At 38.3% G+C, this 18,143-nt stretch overlaps 1 pseudogene; it reads left to right on the top strand.

Moving 5' to 3' along the window:
- The first annotated feature begins 4,965 nt into the window (after positions 1-4,965).
- LOC106423618 lies at positions 4,966-11,334 on the top strand (annotated as a pseudogene).
- The last annotated feature ends 6,809 nt before the right edge of the window (positions 11,335-18,143 follow it).

Raw genomic sequence — 18,143 nt, 5'->3', positions numbered from 1 at the left:
CAATTTATTACTCCCTTTGTAAGTAGTTTTAGTTAAAAGTGTGAATATTAAGAAAATTTTTACTTTTGAAAAAATAGCATTTAATACATAAATTCAACCAATAACAAAAATGTATGAATTATTTGATTGGTCACACAATATGTAATAAATGTAAAAGATGCTTTGGATTATGTAAACATCTTACATTGTGAAACAATTTTTTTTTTTGCTAAAACTACTTACATATCAAAACAGAGGGAATATATAATAGTAATAACTGATTTCTTAGTTATTTAATATATAATTATTATTTATTATTTCATAATATTCAGAAAAACCTAAAATAAGTAATAAATATAAACTATTTATCATGCACAAGGCGCGGATCTTAATCTAAGTATGTATCTCTTATTTTAAATCTTAAACATTTTCTAAATTTTAGGCCAAAACAAAATAACGAATTGAGAATAAACTCAAAAATCAATATTTATATCAAGCAATAACCAAAATAAAAAAACGACATAAAAATGAGAAAAATATTGAAGATAGATAGGATTGGTACGTGAACATAAACTTATTATAACTTTAATTAACTTTTAAATTGCTAAATCATGATATAAAACCGAGCAATGCTTGGTAAACAGCTGTGGCGTCTAATCGAGAAGCTAAATACATTATTTTCCCAGGTTTTCAAGGGACGGTATTACAGGAATGCATCACCCCTGGAACCGATTCGCTTTTATTCTCCGTCATATGGCTGGCGGAGTATCGTTTCTGCTAGATCTCTGGTAAGCAAAGGACTAATCAAAAGGGTGGGATCAGGATCATCTATATCTGTATGGAATGATCCATGGCTCCCAACCACTCGCCCGAGACCAGCAAATAAAAATCAACATATTTTCGACCCAAATCTTACAGTGGATTCTCTTATTAACTCTACTTCGCGGACATGGAATTCGCATGCACTCAGGGCTTTGATGGATCCCCAAGATGTGAAAATTTTAGAAAGTATACCATTGAGTAAATCCCAGATGGTGGATAGGGATGGATGGAATTTCACAAACAATGGAAGGTATACAGTTAAATCAGGATATCAGGTTGAACGGATTTATCCAGATAGGGAGAGACCACCTTTACTGTTTGGACCCACAGTTGATGCTTTGAAGGTTTTCTGCTGGAAAATACGGTGCCCCCCGAAGTTAAAACATTTTCTATGGCAATTGGTTACAGGTTGTATAGCAGTCAAAAAGAATCTGAAAGCGAGAGGAATACAAGGAGATATATGTTGTGTCCCTTGCGGAGCGGATGAGGAATCGATCAACCATGTGTTTTTTGAATGTCCTCCAGCACTTCAGGTTTGGGCTCTCTCCAAGATACCATCAAATCCAACCATGTTCCCAACGACCTCTCTGTTCACAAATATGGATCACCTCTTCTGGAGAGTCTCTCCACCGATGGAGGATCATCAATTTGCATGAATTCTTTGGTATATTTGGAAAGGAAGAAACAATAAAGTTTTTAGCAATTTGGACATGGAACCAATGGACACCCTCAAATTGGCAGAAACAGAGTCAAGACTTTGGGCTGATGCACAGGTATTGACCGAGACCAGGATAGCGTCCCAAGTTGAGGTTACGACTCTCCCATCAATTCCAGGGAGATGGTGTTTTACAGATGGTTCCTGGAAGGAGAATGATGCTTTCTCTGGGCAAGGTTGGCTGAGTACTCTAGAAGGTTTTAATGGGTTGTTAGGAGCAAGGAATGTTCGAGCTTGTCTATCCCCTTTACATGCAGAGATGGAAGCACTAATTTGGGCAATGGAATGCATGAAAAACTTACGGTAATTTCAGGTTACATTTGCAACGGATTGTTCTTAGTTGGTGAAGATGGTTTCGGAACCAGAAGAATGACCAGCATTTGCAAGCTATTTGGAAGATATTAAATCCCTGAAAGAAGTTTTCACACGTTCGGAGATTATCTATGTACCAAGGACGCAAAATTCAAGAGCGGATAGCCTAGCACGCAGTTTCAGGAAGCGACCGTCATTTGTCGTTCACATGGATCAAGATCTACCGGAGTGGTTCACAGAGTCAATATGAGTCTGTATTTGATGACAAAAAAAAACCGGGCTGACATAGTTTCATTGTAACCAAATAGTAGGCCTGAGATTCTTCGGTCTAAACGTTAGGTTCTTATGCTATAAGTGATTTTTTGACCTAAAATATTTTTAAAAATGAGATCAGCTCATTAGTAAACAAATTATGTAATTAGCAAAAAAAGTTTTTAAAAAATTGTTTAAGGGCCAAAAATATTAATTCGATCAAGAATATAAATTTTATTTTTCTATACAATATTTCTTAAATAATTTCGAAATAAATTCACCTTGCGCAAAGCGCATGTCTTATCCTAGTGGGAAGTATTTCAGCTTCCGCATGTGAATCAATCCGATTGACTAAGGGGGTGTTAGTGGGAATAAGATTTACATAGAGTTTGTTGATTTTAAAAGTTAAGAGATTTGTTAAATTTGGAAAGAGTTGTAAAGAGTTTTGTATATTGTGAAATTCTATGAAAATATATCGATATAATGATTCTAAGAATCTAAGATATATAAGTAGTATTCTTAAAATTTGGTGTTATGAGTTAAATGGTGAAGAATACAACTCCCAATAACACCAACTTTAATAGATTTAAAGAATCATTAAAATCTAGACTTTTTGAATAACAAAAAATTGTGTATAGAATTACTAAATCATGAAACCAATAACACTAGATTTTAATGAGAATGTGAGAATGTGTAAACCAATAACACTAGATTCTATAAATTCTAACAATCATCATAAATCTAACTCTCACTAACACCCCCTAAGTCAAATATCTCAACTTTGTGTAAATCGGTGACTTAGCTTTGCAAGGCTTTAATTTGAGCTCGCGACTCAGTTTTCGGCAGGGGTAGAATGAGGCTGCTCTTTATGCTCACTGAAATTATAATGGTTGGTGTATAAACTCTAGTTATACTTGTGTGTAGAATGGTCGATCTCTTGTTCTACGGTTTGTAGTAAGCGATTAGGTTAGAGATTTCCATATTCAGAAATATGAAAAAAATCCCTTTAGTAGAAATTTTCCATTCTAACTGGAGGCAGAGATGAAGCCGGGTTTGAGCCGGGATTTCCTCCAGACAGGAATCAAAACGTCTATGTCCTCCTCAGAAGGACGAGTAATGTCTTACTAAATTATTTATCCCAACATAATAATTATATATTTTAAAAAAAATACATTAAAAGTTTTTTTTTTCAAATAACAACACAATTTATTGTCTTACTGAACTATTTATCCTAATTTATTTTTATTTTGTTTTTAATTTTATTTTTATTTTTAGGCTAATTTTTTTTATATAATGATTAATGATTTTATTTTTTTAATGTCTGATTAATTATGCTATTAAAACATTGAGTAAAATTACATAGACGATTCTAGGGCCGATAATTCTACCACCATATGAGAATGCACGTCTGACTGCATTACTCCGAGCCATCCTATGAAATCCAAGTTCGATGATATGATATGCACCATGCTCAAGACCTCTTGTAACCCATTTTCTTCATAATCTACATAATTTGCGTTTTTTGGGGTTTGAACCTCAGACCTCTTGGTGTAGAAGCATTAATAAACCCTTAGTCAAACATTATGATTATTTAAAATAATAAATTTATAATTAGTATATTTTGGCTAATTTTTATTATATTAATTTATTAAAATGATTTAATCTAATAAATAAATAAAATATATTCTATTAATACCAGAACATGACCTATTGATATAGGTGTGGTCAAACTATTTCAATACAATTATTAAAATTTCTTGTTAATCATTCAAGAAAAATATTATATAAAGAAAAAAACAAATATGATTAAAAACACAAATATAAAAATTAAATTTCTAAAAAATGTAACAAAAAATATATCCGCCTTTTTATGAGCGGTCAAAATCTAGTTATTTATTAAAAATAACAACTAATTTAACCATTCCAATTTTTAAGATAAGAAATGAGAAGTAAAAAAAAATCACTTTGCAAATAACAGTATAGATAGACTAATTGAACCTTAAGAAAATGACTAGGTAGTATAATTTTTTGGGATAAGAAAATACTTTTAAAATATGTAAAATGTTTACGATATTTTATACATTGATTAATTGTTATATTTTAGATTTATAACTTATGATCTATATTAATAATTAAATATAGTTAAGATTTATAATTCAGATTAATTTTTTCATTGATTAAATTTTGAGAAATATGATTTGGGACCAGGCTTAGTTTTTAGTTCTATTATGTTAATTAATTTTTTTATTTAAAATTTAAGGTGTTAAGATTTGTTTTTAGAGTTTAGGGTTTTATATAATCCCGATAAAATTATGAAAAACTAGTGGTTACTTTATAATTTATAAAAAGTTATAATTTCAATTATGAAAGAATAAAAATGTGTCTATTCTTTGGGATATGATCATGTTTTTCTAGGTTTTTGTATTTTCTAGTCAATATGTTAAGGTAAAATATGTGTATAACGATTTGTCATAAAAATGACATGGTAGTTATATATTTTTCTTGATTTCATCTTTCTTTGCGTTTTCTACTTTTTGTAGTTATACTTAGAAGGCCATAAAATAAAATCGTATTATGATTTATGAGATACAGTTTTACAAGTGAAAATGTGAAATGTGTGCCAATGGGTCAAATTGAGCTGGGATGAGTATTACAATTACTCTTATCTTAATAATCAACACAGCTATTTGTTTGGTCACGTGGATCGACCATATTTCTTATTACTCGTAAGCAAAGTGCTAGATAATGTTACGCCGACTCCTTTTCATTTTATTTAATCTGAAAAGAAAAACGAAATAAGAACGATTCTTATTCTCGAAGCTCCAAGCAAGAGCTATTTCTTTCCGTCTCTCTCTTCTTTGACTTTTTCCCAGTTTCAGGTGCTTCGCTCTGACCTCAGCTTCATCTCTTTCCTCTTCTCTTCTTTTCTTTTATTACTACGAAATTAATTATTTTCTTGACTGGTAAAGGTTTTGATTTAGCTTTTTGTCTGATAACTTCTCTTTCTTCGTTTCCGAAATCTTTGACAAATTTTAGGGTTTTTTTTCTAAAGTATGATGTACTTATTTCATGATTATTGAGTTCTTTGATGTTTCCTTAGTTTGGAGTGTATAAAAAGCTAACCTTTCTCTGTTTTTCTTCTTTTGTATGTTTTAAGTTTCTGTTTACAGATCATCAGATTTGGTTCATATTCACTTGCTAAGATTTCAGATTCCGGGCTATTGATTGAGAGAGTGAAACACAAAAATGGACTACCCCGAAAGTTTATAGAATAACGTTTAGTGGAATCTTGGGTGCTTTTCTTGAATTAACATTTGCTTATTGTCTGTTATGTGTATCAGCTTTGGTCTTTATTGTATCCAAGTTCTTACTCTATTTGCCTTGTCCCACGTTTGGAATTCTTGGGTACCAAAACGTCCATAAACTTCTCTTTGACTTGCCATTCGAGATCATACTCAGAATCCAGAAGATGGCCATTACAATGTTATGATCTGTACTTGTAATCTCCTCAATGTATTACGATAACCGTATGTAGAAGTATACAGCCTCTCACGAGCTACCGTATCTATCTACCTATACTCTCTCTCTCACAAATGACCAATTACATGATGAGTATCTTCTACAGCAATACAGAGTATTTATACGTATTATTTAAGTGTAACTGCAAAGCCTCCTTCCATAAGAGAGTCTTTCATTCTTCAGTCCTTCCTTCTCCTTTCTTCTTCCTATAATATGCTCTCCAAGGCATATCAATACCCCCCTTCCCAAGATTCAGCTTGCCCTCAAGCTGGAAAGTAGGGAATTGATGCTTCAAATCACGTACAAGCAACCAAGAACTCTCGTGCGCAGGAAGACCTTTCCAAACGACCAACACTTCCAAATGACCATCCTCAGTATAACGTGTATCAATGATTTCCTCTGGCTCAATCACCCATTCATCCTCATTCGACAATGTTGGAGGCAGATCTTGAACAACATATGAATTTCCCACCACAGCTTTCAACTGAGATATGTGAAAAACAGGATGGATGCGGGACGTCTCTGGTAACTGGAGGCGATATGCCACAGCACCAATCCGCTCTACCACTTCAAAAGGACCGTAGTAACGCGCCGATAGCTTCTGACATAAGCGTTTTGATACGGTAGACTGCCTATAAGGTCGAAGTTTGAGAAACACCATTTGACCCACCTCAAAAGACAAATGACGACGACTCTTGTCGGCAGAACACTTCATAATATCCTTAGCTCGCATCAGATGAGCCTTAGCTGATTGAAGCACAGAATCTCTTTCGCGGAGCAGCTTGTCCAAATCCCCATTACTCGTAGCACCAGCTTCAAATTTTAACATAGAAGAAGGGGAACGACCATATACCAGCTGAAAGGGAGTGGTCTTGATCGCTGTGTGGTAGGAGGTGTTGTACCAAAGTTCAGCCCATCCTAAAAATTGAAACCAACGACGAGGATGGGTCGAAGAGAAACAACGAAGATAAGTTTCGAGGCAACGATTCAAGACTTCCGTTTGACCATCCGTTTGAGGGTGATAAGCCGTACTGAACTTCAGCTTCGTCCCTGATAGTCGAAAAAGTTCCTTCCAAAACGTGCTCTGAAATATTTTATCCCGATCCGACACAATCGACTTCGGAAAACCATGCAATTTCACCACTTCAGTCAAGAACTTCTGAGCCACATCAACCGCAGAGAAGGGGTGCTTCAACGCAATGAAATGACCATACTTAGAAAGGCGATCCACTATCACCAAGATCACATTCATTCCCTTCGATAATGGCAACCAGGTCTGGCAAACCTGACATTCTGCAACATATTGCTGAATCTGCTTCTTCATATTAGGCCAGTGAAAGTACTCCTGAATACGTTTGATCGTTCGCAACAACCCTGCATGACCACCAATCCTACTAGCATGAAACTCCTCCAGAATCAAAGGTATATGCGCTGAGTCCTGAGGAATCACCAATCTGTTTTTATACAACAGCCTCCCATTGACCTCAGAATAACCCATTTTCACCTTCTGCCCCTCTTGTAAACTCTGCAACAACTTTTGAATCACAGCACATTGTTCCACTTCCCGTAAGATATCTTCCAATTGTAATGTCTTCGGAATTGTTAGCTTCATCAAAGTCTCAAAGGTAACATGATCGATTCGCGACAAACCATCCGCTGCTTTGTTCTCTACTCCCGGTTTGTAGACAATATCGAATTCATACCCCAGCAACTTATGTAACCACTTCTGATACTCCAAATTAACTTCACGTTGCTCTAAGAGAAACTTCAAACTTTTCTGATCAGTTCTCACAATAAACTTCCTCCCAAGTAAGTAATGGCGCCAACGCTGCACTGCTAACACAATTGCCATCAGTTCCCGTTCATAGATGGGCTTCAACTGCTCCTTTTCTGTTAAACCATGACTGAAATATGCAATAGGCTTCTGTTTCTGCATCAGTACCGCTCCCAACCCGGTTCCAGAAGCATCAGATTCAATGACAAAGGTTTCCTTGAAGTCAGGAAGAGACAGAACCGGAGCATTCACCATTGCAGTTCGTAACTGATCAAATGCCTGACTGGCGCTATCAGACCACGCAAACTGATCCTTTTTAAGCAAAGACGTTAGTGGTCTTGCAATAGACCCATACCCTTTCACAAACTGTCTGTAATACCCTGTTAAACCGAGAAACCCACGCAGACCTTTGACTGTTTTAGGTCGAGGCCACCGGGTCATTGCCTCTGTTTTTGCTTTATCCGTCGCGACACCTTCCTGTGAAATGACATGCCCCAAATATTCTATCTTCTGAAGACCAAAGGAACATTTTTTTCCGTTTGCAAAGAGTACATGTTGCCTGAAAATGCGCAACACCAGCTGCAAGTGTTCAACATGCGACTCCAAGCTTGGACTGTATATCAGCAAATCATCAAAGAAGATGAGAACAAATTTGCGCAAATAGGGTCTGAACAACTCATTCATCAACGCCTGAAAGGTGGCAGGTGCATTCGATAACCCAAATGGCATCACCAAGAATTCATAATGGCCATCATGGGTTCGAAATGCAGTTTTCTCCACATCCCGCTCAACCATTCTAATCTGATGATACCCTGAACGCAAATCCAACTTCGAGAAGATCACAGCGCCATGTAACTCATCCAATAACTGATCTATGACCGGAATGGGAAATCGATCAGCTATTGTGGCTCTGTTTACTGCTCTATAATCAACACAAAATCTCCATCCACCATCCTTCTTACGCACCAACAACACGGGACTAGAATAAGGACTCTTACTCGGCCTGATAATCCCATCCTCCAACATTTTCTGCACCTGACGCTCCATCTCTTCCTTCTGAGCGTGTGGGTAACGATAAGGACGAACATTAATAGGACCTACTCCTGGCTGTAATGTGATACTGTGCTCTCTATTTCGTATTGGAGGAAGTTGTGTAGGGATGGCAAACACATCTTGGAACTGTTGTAATAACCCCTGAATGACCGCAGGCGTTTCCTGTGATGGTTCAACTTCAGAGGGACTATTATCAGCAGGAGATACGAGAGAACACAGAGACAGGGTAGATTGTAATGTTGAATCCCCATAGAAAGTCACACGCCGACCCTGATGAGTAAAAGATAGCTCATGAGTCTCCCAATTCATCTCACATTTCCCCAAAGTACGCAACCAATGAACCCCCAAGATAACATCCACATTGCCTAATTCCAAAGCAATAAAATCTGTTGTAAAGCCCACTCCATCTACGGTAAACGAAACCATAGGACATACTCCAAGACCAGAAACCATCACTCCTGTACCCAATCTGATTTGTAATTTCTCGTTTTGAACAGTCTTCAATTTTGCACGTTTGACAACTTCAGGAGCAATGAAATTGTGTGTTGCTCCACTGTCCAACATAACCACTACCTTCAACTTGCCCAACTCACCACTGAGTTTCGTTGTTGTCAAAGAAGGAACTCCCAAGAATGCATTAAAGGACAACTCCATCAACTCCGTGATTACTCCTTGCTCATCTTGAAATGTATCAATTAACTCCTCCTCATACAGTTCTACTTCACATCCATCAATGACCGTCAAAACCTGCAAGTGTTTGTTCGGGCAAGGCTGGCCAAACGCATGCCTTTCATCACACTTATAACACAGGCGATTCTTCCTTCTAAACTCGTATTCCGCCGGAGAAAGCTGACGCCTTAGAGTTCCCACTGGTGTGGTAGCAGAAGGAGTTACAGTCTTCTCAGTGTTACTGGTTCCCGTAGGTAAAGTAACCGGTCGAGTCTTCCAAGTAGAGGAATTTGTTGAGGCTGTCAACGACCGAGACGCATTGAAACTTGACTGCTTTGATTGTCTAGCATCTCCTTGCTTGGAAGGAACCATCGCTTGACACAACAAACCATCCTCCATCTCCAACACAGTTGAGATCATATGCGAAAGATCCCGAGGTTATTTAAGGCGAATAGTCTCTTGTAATTCAGGTTTTAACCCGCCTTTAAAGATAGCTGCTAACATCTCATCATCCACTCCTGTCACCTGAGAAGAAAGTTCTTCAAATTGTTGAACATACTCTACCACAGGACCTGTCTGCGTCAAAGCGGCTAAACTCTCCTTTGGAGAACGCATACGAGGATTACTGAATCTCGTCAACACGCGTTTCTTGAAAGCAAGCCAATTCCCTGTAGGAACGTGTTGTTCTTCCCACAGAAACCAACTCAAAACAACTCCCTCCAAACTCATCGATACAAGATGCATCTTCTGATCCTCCGTATACTGACCATGACGGAAAAAACGTTCTACTCGTGCAATCCAACCATGAGGATTCTTTCCATCAAACACAGGCATATCCAGTTTTTTAAACTGACTCTCGCTCGTCGGCATCAGTGAAGCAAAACCTGACGGATCAGTCATCGGAATCGGACGATTAGGCTCTGACGACGAAGCGTTTACCTGAACAGGACGCTTTTCCGGATTGCGAATCGGTGAGACCAGATCATCTGTCGAGGATAAACGATCCTTCACTATCGTCATCAAGGCTGTCATCGTCGCTTGCATCGACTGCATCATGCGATCGCTCGCTTGAACTTGGCTCTCCGCCTGCGATTGCCGCTGAATCAACGCTTCCACCGCTTGCGTAAGCTTATCTACTCTCTCCGACGAATCAGCGACGGTGTCATTGAGCTCGTCTACTCGCCGGAACCTTTCTTCTAGATTATGTGCCATCGCGAAGAACAATCGATCCGATCGTCAACACGCACCAATTTGTTATGATCTGTACTTGTAATCTCCTCAATGTATTACGATAACCGTATGTAGAAGTATACAGCCTCTCACGAGCTACCGTATCTATCTACCTATACTCTCTCTCTCACAAATGACCAATTACATGATGAGTATCTTCTACAGCAATACAGAGTATTTATACGTATTATTTAAGTGTAACTGCAAAGCCTCCTTCCATAAGAGAGTCTTTCATTCTTCAGTCCTTCCTTCTCCTTTCTTCTTCCTATAATATGCTCTCCAAGGCATATCATACAAGTAGAACAAGCGTTTGGTATCATCAAGACCAAGGAGACACAAAGAGTTCGGTTGGTAAAGATAAGAACTTGGAATTGATGAATAAGGTGAGAATGCTTGAAGAAGCTATTGAGGAAGAGAGATTAGCTCGATCTGTTTTAGTCGTGGAATTGGAGGAAGAAAGAGCAGCTTCAGCGTCAGCAGCTGATGAAGCTATGGCTATGATTCTGAGGTTACAAGCTGATAAAGCTTCACTGAAATGGAAGGAAAGCAGTATGAGAGAATGATTGAAGAGAAATTTGCATATGATGAGGAAGAAATGAATATTCTCAAGGAGATTTTATTCAAAAGGGAGAGGGAGAAGCATTTTCTTGAGAAGGAACTTGAGACTTACAAGCACATTGATGATGATGATGATGACCGAGAACGGATTGTTTATGATGTTCATGTCATTGAGGATGATAATAGTGCTGAGATGAAAGATGTTGACGCAGCAGAACACAAAGTGAGGGACAATGTTGATCAGGTGAAGCAAATGGATAATTTATTGAAGGATCATGATTCATCAACATAACCTTCTTAATCAGGTGCTGTTGGTTGTACTATCTTTGCTTTCTTGCTCACACTGTTTTCTGAAATGTGGTTTGCGTAGACTTTGTATTAACTTTGTAAATATCAATGTAGAACTTTGTGACATTTGTAAACATATCAAATGATATTAAGATCGCTTTGATTTGTATGAACAAAACAATCAAGGATTGAAAACATGGGTCACTGCCATGACACTAACAAAACTAAAACAAAGTTTCAGTTGGCTACAACTCCGATGTACTCATAGATGTCAGTTTTGCTTCAATCAATAAGTAACCACCTGATCTACATTGTCCCTGAGCTTATTAAGTTGCTTCTTACGCTCGTACATCACTTGTAGCCTTTCCCTTCTTTTCAGCTCAAGTTCTTGTTCAAATAAAAAAAATTAAATGATCTGTCTAAGGGTTCTCTAAGAAAACAGGGTTGGTATCAATAGCTCATTGTGGCAAAAGATCCAGAAAGAGAAAGATAGTCACTTTAATGGTTCCAGCTAACCTCAGATGATAGACGACCCAATAAGTAGTACTTGTGGCCACTCTAAACTCTCAAAACCCTGACTACCAAATCAGCTGATGATTAACAAATTTGGACATTATTCATTGCCTAGATCATTAAAAGAAACATAAAACAGAAAAGGGACTTATTTCAGAGCATCAAATGTAACCATTCTCCTATGTAAACCTTCAAGCGAGCAAGAGCATGTTCACCATGCTTCGTTTTGTGTTGAATCACCATGTAAACATAAAACGAAATCATCAGTTTCAGTTTCAGGATACCTAAAAATAAAAAATTGCATTTCGTATTAATGTAATGTTTTTGTTGATCACACAAGCAAACATGTGATACAACTGCACAATGAATGTAAACCATCCTTTGTTAGCACTTCAAGTTCATGTTTCTTCAAACTATGCTTTCTTTGTGTTATCGACACCCAACTCTACACAGCTTTTTTACCTTGCATTGACTTAACAATCTCTGAATCCTCTGTTGGAGCCTTGGAAATCCCCTGTTGGAGCCTAGGAAATCACCATCGGAGCCACCGGAATATCCCACCGGTAGCAGCAAGAAGCCTTGCTAGATAAGATATTCAAAATCCTAGATAGCCTAAAAATAACCTTAGCCAAAACATGTAAGTGCAGTGAGGTCAGAGTGAATAAAGTGCAGAAAGTAAGAGACACAACTTTCTCTTTTCGAAATCACTAGAACAAGAAAGTGTTACATCAATTTTTTCTATTACAAAAATTCTTTAGGATTACTCTAATCCTAAGCTAAAACTCACCCTAGAGTCTAGACTTTTGTTTATCAGAATCACCCCGATCCGGAGCTAAACTCCCCCTGAATCTAGACTTCAATCTTCCATACAGAAGTATTTCACCAACTACGTCAGCACCTAACGCAGAGTAGTGCCACCAAAGACTTGATCACACAAGCACCAAACAATGATCTCTCGACTTTTCTTCTTTTTGCAGAGACAACTTTCTTAATAGATGCACATCCTCTTTGAATAGATAACCAGAACTTGCTCCCCAAGTTCTTCCAAAGACAACTAAAGCAACTTTCCTTTTTCTCTTAAGAATAACTCTCTTGCATTTTCCTCTTCAAGTAATATCCTTTACACTTAATGTAAATCTCCCAATAAACATATTGCTTATTCTCCAAATTTAACAAGCCCACAAACATCAAACAACACGAGCTCCAACAAAGCCCATCTTCATGACACACGCATGTACTACCTCCTGTAGTACTTCACGAACTGATACATAATATACATCTTCAATCTCCCCCTTTTAGACTATGCATGTGAACTCATCACCTCTAGATAGAAAATCACATCTTCAATCTCCCCTTATGAGTCACATCATGGTCAAAAACTAATATGAAGATCCATATCCTCCAAAGTAAGAAGGAAATCCCATTCCACCATCTCCATAGTGATCAAATCTCCTAGACTACGTATTCCTGAGCCCAAATCCTCCATGATTAGCTCCTTGAACCCACCTGAAACAGTCACGTCGCAGATGCCCTTGAAATCCACAAGAATAACATATAGGACCATGATACCTCATACCATAAGCTTGCTCCATCTGATTTTTCTCCCTCAATTATTTGAAACACCTTGCCCTAATGTGTCCAACAACACCACTGTGATGACAAATAGGGCGAAACTTTCGTTGAGCTGCACTCTTCAATCCAGAAACTCTCTCTGGAGCAGTCGCCGTATCAGTTTCTGTAGCAGTACTCGTAGCAGTATGCGTAGCAGTCACATTCTTCACACCAGTTGCAGGCTTCACTGCAGTCTTCCCATGTGTTGCATTCCTAGCAAACCTCTTAACCTCATGCTTTGTATCAGACATAGCTACATCCTTAGTTTTTCTTGCTGATACAAAAACACCTTCAGCCTTAGAACATTCTCCTTGATATCAAAGGCCACATCTATCACTTTGTCCAATACTGAGAAGATGATCTAGTTGATCTGTCCCATTATTCATCATCCTCAAACCCTTCTGAGTCGCTGCAAGTTGAGCACCAGCCTGTCGTGCTTCTTCTTCTTTCTCTGAGGCATACTTAAGTGCTTCAGCAACTTGAGCTTCTAGCTTAGCTTTCTCCTTAGCCAAATCTGAATTCGCCTCAACCAGCTTAAGCCAATGCTCATGCAGCTTTTCATAATTTCCAGCAAGATCAAAGGTTCCACCATCATCATCATCACTTCCAGCATCATCATCACCTCCACATGAAGACCCTGGCACAAACGCTGAGGCAGATCCCGCTGTAGATCCCGTCATAGATTATGTCTTAGAACCAGTCACAAAAGTTGTGAATGCGACAAAGTTCTTTAGCTTCTCACCATCATCTGAATCATCATCAGAATCATTCTTGTTGCCCCTCTTCTTTTGCTTCAGTAAATTCGCACACTGCTTTCGAACATGCCCAAATCCATTGCACTCATAGCATTGTACCTTTGATGATGATCTGCCCAAATCACTTCTTCTTCCATTCTTTATCCTGCCTTCTCTTTCCTTCAGGTAGCTAGCAAATTTTCTTGACAGCATCGACATATGATCTTCAGAAGTTGAAACCTTGAGAGCAAGTCCATGTGGATCTTCTTTCTTCTTCTCCTTTTTTCCATATGATTTGCTCAGCTCAAAAGCTTGAACAATCCCAACAAACTCATCGAAAGCCATCTCATCCAAATTGTGAGCTTCTTCTACAGCAGAGATCTTTGACTCAAACTTGGATGGCAACGATCTCTTCAGCTTCTTCACCAGCTTTTTTTCCTTGTACTGCTTTCCAAGTGCAAAACACTCATTCGAAATGTCACACAACTTAGCACTAAACTGAGCCACGGTTTCCTCTTCATCCATCCTCATATTCTCAAACCTTGATGCTAACATATCCAGCTTGGTACGTTTGACACTTGTAGTACCTTCAAACATATTCTCCAATATCTTCCATGCCTTCTGAGCTAAAACACATTAAGAAATCAACTTGAAATAGCTTGCATCAATAGCATTGTAAATCGCAGTCTTTCCCTTAGAGTTGCAACTTGAAGCCCTCTTCTCTGAAGCAGTCCACTGATCTCTTGGCTTAAGAACTTCAACCTTCTCACCATTAAGCATCACCGGATGACTCCAACCAGCTTCAATAGAGCTCCAACAATCCTCATCAAGACCACTGATGAAAGCTTGCATACGTACCTTCCAATTCCTAAAATTGGATGAATCAAGACATGGGTTTTTTTTGTCATAGACGTTCCCTCTTGATAAGCCGCCATCAAAAACTTTGTCCTTCCTCCTGAACTAGTTTATGTCCTCACCCTTCAAGATCACACCAATAACTTAGGTGACCCGCTCTGATACCAATTGTAAGTGCAGTGAGGTCAGAGTGAATAAAGTGCAGAAAGTAAAAGACACAAATTTCTCTTTTTGAATTCACTAGAACAAGAAAGTCTTACACCAATATTTTCTATTACAAAAATTCTTTAGGATTACCCCAATCCTAAGCTAAAACTCACACTAGAGTCTAGAATTTTGTTTATCAGAATCACCCCGATCCCGAGCTAAACTCCCCCTAAATCTAGAGTTCAATCTTCCAACTCCTCGGAAGTACTTCACCAACTACGTCAGCACCTAACGCAGAGTAGTGACACCAAAGGCTTGATCACACAAGCACAAAATAATGATCTCTCGACTTTTCTTCTTTTTGCAGAGACAACTTTCTTAGTAGATGCACGTTCTCCTTGAATAGATAACCAAAACTTGCTCCCTAAGTTCTTCCAAAGACAACTTAAGCAACTTTCCTTTTTCTCTTAAGGAATAACTCTCTTGCCTTTTCCTCTTCAAGTAATATCCTTTACACTTAATGTAAATCTCCTAATAAACATATTGCTTCTTCTCCAAGCTTAACAAGCCCACGGACATCAAACAACACGAGCTCCAACAAAACCCATCTTCATGACACACGCATGTACTACCTCTTGTGGTACTTCACGAACTGATACAGAAAATACATCTTCAAAGCATAGCATTTTCGTTTTCCTTAGTTTATGTGGAAATTCCTGATGATGTAATACATAGTGCAACACTGCTATGGAAGAATTTTTTGGTTGGGAAATTCTTGGACTCAGCTCCATATGTTGTGAAGTTCCCTGTGATTCCTAATAAGATTTGGAGCTATGGACTCTAAAACAAAGGTCTTTGAGGTTAACTCCACAACAATAAGGTTTATGGTCTGTAATCCTAAGTCCCGTGAGTGTATACTACGAAGGGGAATGTGGAATGTCGAAGGAGTGCCAATGGTAGCCACAAATGGACACCTAAAACGGAATAGGAGAAGCAAGAGGAAGATTTGATCTCTACATGGTTCACTCAAAAAAGTTCCACTTCACATTTTTTCATTGGAAGGTCTTAGTTTTATTACTAGTGTGATAAGTGTGGGTATTGGGTGAGTTAAAATATGATCAAAGTAACCATGGTTTAGTAAAAGTAACTATGGTTAAGTTACTTTATGGTTTATGCTTTTTCTATATATAAAAGAGGGTGTTTGGTGAGAGGGGTATCGAAAAATTAGAGAGTTGTTGCAGAGAAAGTCTAATGGCTCCTTTCTTTGTATACCATTTCTGAGTAATAATAAACATATCATCTTTAATTATCTTTATTGTTACCTTTTGAGATCCAAATCGTAACAAAGTGGTATCAGAGCTGTTCTATTCCGAAGACCCTCGAAGAAAGCTGAAATCGATGAAGTGCTGGAACGTTTGCAACAAGGCATGACGATGATGACACTGTTAGTTGTGGAGAAACAACCGGAAAGGGACAGAGTGAAAATCCTGAAGCCGGCCATGGTTGTTCAAGAGCGGTGGAGCAGATCCTCATACCAGGAGCGAAAGGAGAAGTGTGTGATCGAAATCGCTTTAGAGAGTAGGATGTCATTGGAAGTGATAGAAGAGATAGAAGAGATCCGAGCAATGACGAACCGTGACAGTGACATGCGGTGATGGCGCCTGAGGAGGAAAAGAAGAAACAGTTGGAAACGTTGGAAGAGTGTCGTCGCATGATTGATGGTTGGGATAATGAGATGCTACAAGGAAATCATTGGAGGAATATACACCTGTTTCTAAAGATTGGGATCTGATCGTGAAGTGTACCGAGCTGATTTCACATGCGACAAAACCTGAGAAGACAAACTATCTGATCAAGACACATATGGGTTTTATAGATCTAATAGCATCTTTGGGGATAGATGAGGAAGCAACAGAATTAAAAATCCCATCGTGCCCAAGGGAAAACAATTCCAAAACCTCAACCTACTGAGCCAAAAAGTAACATGAGGAAGAAAAATAAGAGATGAAAGGTATCTATGAATATACCGGGAAACCTAGTGGTCGATTTGGGTATTGATGTGAAGGAGGTTTATGGGTTTGTTGATTTAGAGGGAAAGGGTAAGCACCAACACAATGAAGTAAAACAAATAGAGGCGGAGATAGGTGGGCATGCACACCAATTATTCGATGAAAGCACCTGAGAGGGAAGAAAGTGAAATGAAGATTAAGAAGGATATTACTCAGTCTAAGGGATGTAAATAACAAGCTAGGAAGGCTAACTCAGAGATTGTTGAATTTCAGAGGAAAAACATGTCTAAGAGTCAAAGAAAGAGTTCAATGAAGTATTTGAAAAGAGGTGTCTATTGTTGTCTACTCACCAACAAAAAATGGCTGTTGAAGTTTATAAAGAAGAAGAAAGGGATAATGAGGCATGCTCAATGGAAGGAACCCAAGTTCAAACAACTGCACAAGAAAATGAAGGAAACAAACGTGGCATGGCTGTTAGGTAAGTAGATTTTTCTCCACTGAAGTATTAAACTAGTGTTGCATTCCTTTAGAATGAACTTAAAGAGATGGTGTAAAAGAAATCACTTTGGAAGGGTTTGCCTGGAGAGCAGAAAATGGCTGAAGCTAAATGATATTGAGTAGATGGGGTGCACGTTACTGCTAGATACCTATACGAGAAGGAGAGCTAAGTGGAAATACAAACGATGTATTTGTAGACAGCTTCTCTCGCTGGATACAACAGTAGGAGTGAAGTCCTTGATAGAGTTGGAGAAACTTAAATCTAGAGACAAGCACATGACTAGAAGCAAACTGAAGCGGCATGAGAGAGTTTAATGCGTCTACCAAGGATGGAAATCATTGTGGGAGAGCAAAGAAAGGGAAGATGAAGTTTTACATGAAGAGAATTAGGCCTGAGTTGGAGCAAAATAAACTGTTTTACGAACTTAAGTTCAAGCAGAAAAATCAAAGGAAATGGATGAAGCTTAACGTTTGGGTGATATTGATTGCTACGAAGATGAGAAAGGGCAAAGAAGTGAAATGCTCGAGGTGCTTGAGGGATAATCTGGGAATATATTTACATTGTTCTGAGAAATGGGATTCTCAGCGTGCGATGAAGGTATGGG

This window comes from Brassica napus, chromosome A8, assembly GCF_020379485.1.
Source record: "Brassica napus cultivar Da-Ae chromosome A8, Da-Ae, whole genome shotgun sequence".
NCBI classification, from domain to species: domain Eukaryota; kingdom Viridiplantae; phylum Streptophyta; class Magnoliopsida; order Brassicales; family Brassicaceae; genus Brassica; species Brassica napus.
The sequence above is the reverse complement of the archived record's forward strand: the minus strand, read 5'-3'. Positions and strand labels throughout refer to the sequence as shown.